The 3,042-nt window shown below is 38.8% G+C and overlaps 1 non-coding gene across 1 annotated transcript; it reads right to left on the bottom strand.

The window, feature by feature from the left end:
• Window positions 1-1,259: 1,259 nt before the first annotated feature.
• Window positions 1,260-1,331, bottom strand: TRNAE-UUC (transfer RNA glutamic acid (anticodon UUC)). Its single transcript has one exon. It is a non-coding gene; the product is annotated as a tRNA-Glu (tRNA).
• Between the last annotated feature and the right edge of the window lie 1,711 nt (window positions 1,332-3,042).

The following is a 3,042-nucleotide window of genomic DNA, read 5'->3' as shown; positions in this document are numbered from 1 at the left end:
GACCTTCTGTTATTTGGAGACCATCCAAGTGACATCATCGCACTGGATACCGCACGTTCAATGAATATTACTGAGAGGTATGCAGTACGATGTCTAAGAGCACAGACAATAGGTTAAGACAGATCTGAATTCTGCCTCTGTGTGCCATTAGGTGGATTTACTTAACCTCCTCATCTGTAAACTGTGAATAAGGGAGTTGTGAGAATGAAAATGAGATAATGTCAATAAAGCACTTGGCACCCGGCCTGGGTTGCATCAGGAACTCAGCTTAATGGTAGCTCTATTATTGATAATAAGCACTTACTGATATAGGGCCTCTACCACCTTTGAACATTTAAATTATTTTTACCTGTATTATCTCATTTGATTATCAATTCTTCCCTTGGGAAGAAGCACGGCAAGTTTATATCCATTTTTCAGATGTGAAAAATAGTGCACAGAAAAGAAACACACCTCGCTATAGGGAACTAATACAAGGATTGGTTTCACCTGAAAAAATTCAAGGGGCACTACAATAATTAGAATAATCCAGGAGTAAATTCCCTGCTGTTCACACCAATAATATTAGAAGACTAGCAGGAAATAAATAATAAAGATCTTCAAAGTCTTTTAAATACCATTCAGTAGGAAGACAGTGGCATGCTAAAGAAGGAGAATTTTTTAAAGGCAGACTTAAGTGGAAAGAGTCTGCTGTAGGCCATTCAAAAGAAAGAGGTCAAATGAGGCAAAAATCCCCTGCCCAAAATCCCCTGTGTTTAGTGAGAGTTTAGAAGACAAACCATGATAGAATCTACAAGAGGAGTTGGAGCCATTACAAAACAAACATCTGTAGATGCTCTTCTTTATCCACAGGGAAAGCAGAGGAAGAAAATAACTTTTACATGTAATCAACTTACAATAAGAAATTTGGAATGTGGTTCAGTGGTTCCTCCCATTACCTCATGGGAAAGTTTTCAGTGAGTTGCTGGCTTTTCATCAGCTAAAAATAATAAAAGTCAAATAACGAGAAAAGTTTTGCAAGAAAAGAATGAACTATATTGGGAAGAGATTATTTTTTCTAAGTGTTTTACCACTGGGATGGAAAAATGGATATAGTCTATGTCAGCCAACTCCTGGGCTTAACACTGACGTTGTTTTCCTTCTTTCTTTTCCCCTTTCTTCCTTCCTTCTCCCCTCCTTTCCACCCTCCCTTTCTTGTCTTCCTACCTTTCTTTCTTCTTTCTTTCCTTAATCTTCCTCTCTCCCTTCCTTTTTCTTAATTCCCCGACCGGGGATTGAACCCGGGTCACAGCAGTGAAAGCGCAGAGTCCTAACCACTAGACCACCAGGGAATTCCCATCCCCTCCTTTCTTAATGAAGAAACTCAGCACTCACTCAACCATTAGAACTCAGGTCAAGCCCAGCCGTCTTACCTGGGAAGTTTTTTCAGCAGCTGGTGTACATCTCTATTACAATCCTATCATATGTCATTATTATTGTGCTGGCCATAAAGTTTGTTTGGGATTTTCCGCAACATCTTGCAAAAAAACCTGAATGAACGTCAATACCATTTTGTTTCATTCCATTATAAAGTAAGATAGGCAACCTATACGTCCAACAATAGGAAAATATCAATAGATAAATAAATTAGAGTCAATGCTATGTAATACTACCATTTAAATAACAAAACAACCATGTTTTAAGAAAACAGTTAATGTTATGAGGAAGTGTTAAGTGAAAAAGCAGAATTTACACTGTATGTAATATATTTGTACACGCACAGAAAAAAGTGGGAAAGGATACACACCAAATTGTTAATTATGATTGCCTCTTGCAAGAGGGTGGGTGGGAGGGGAGAAGCTCTTTCATTTTTTACTTCACATGCTTTTATATTCGTTGAGGGTCCTTTTTTTCCCAATAAGCATACACTGCTTTGGGTTTTAATATCAAGTTGTTAGAAAATGAATGAAAAAAATTCTTAGATATTAGCAAGTCAAATCCAGCAGTATATAAAAGAAAGATAATACATCATAACCAACTGGAATTTAACCTAGGAATATGAGGTTAGTTTAAAATTTGAAAATCAAACAATGTAATTCACTGTATTAATGGAATAAAGGAGAAAAGTCATATGATCATATTAATAGGTGCAGAAAAAACATTTGACAAAATTTAACATTATTTATGGTGAAATCTCAGCAAATTAGGATTAGTGAGGACCTTCCTCAATCTGATAAAGGGCACCTGCAAAATACCTACAGTTAACATCATGCTTAGTGGAGAAATGTGAAATGTTTTCCCCATTAGATAACAAACAAGGCAATATTGTCCACTCTGAACACATCTAATCAACATTGTATTAGAGACGTTAGTGCAATAAAGTGAGAAAAATAAAATCATGAAGATGGGGAAAGAACATACAACACTGTTTCTATTTGCAGATGATATGGTCATCAATATAGAAAATCTAAGTAATCTGCAAAATGACTTCTAGAATAAACGAATTTAGCAAAATTGTAAGATACAAGGTCAACAGGTAAAAAGGAACATATTAAAAGTAGCAAGTAATTTGAAATAAATTTTAAAAATTCCATTTCAATAGCAGCAAAAAAAATGAAATGCTGGGGGGCGGTGGAAAGATGGCGGAGGAGTAAGACGCGGAGATCACCTTCCTCCCCACAAATACACCAGAAATACATCTACATGTGGAACAACTCCTACAGAACACCTACTGAATGCTGGCAGAAGACCTCAGACCTCCCAAAAGGCAAGAAACTCCCCACGTATCTGGGTAGGGCAAAAGAAAAAATTAATTAAAAACAGAGACAATAGAATAGGGACGGCACCTGCACCAGTGGGAGGGAGCTGTGAAGGAGGAAAGGTCTCCACACACTAGGAAGCCCCATCACGGGCGGAGACTGCGTGAGGCGGAGCGGGGAGCTTCGGAGCCGCGAAGGAGAGCGCAGCAACGGGAGTGCGGAGGGCAGAGCGGAGAGATTCCCGCACAGAGGATCGGTGCCGACCGGCACTCACCAGCCCGAGAGGCTTGTGTGCTCGCCCGCC

This window comes from Lipotes vexillifer, unplaced genomic scaffold (assembly GCF_000442215.2).
Source record: "Lipotes vexillifer unplaced genomic scaffold, Lipotes_vexillifer_v1.1 scaffold1643, whole genome shotgun sequence".
Taxonomy (NCBI): domain Eukaryota; kingdom Metazoa; phylum Chordata; class Mammalia; order Artiodactyla; family Lipotidae; genus Lipotes; species Lipotes vexillifer.
This window is presented reverse-complemented; position numbering and strand designations above follow the sequence as displayed.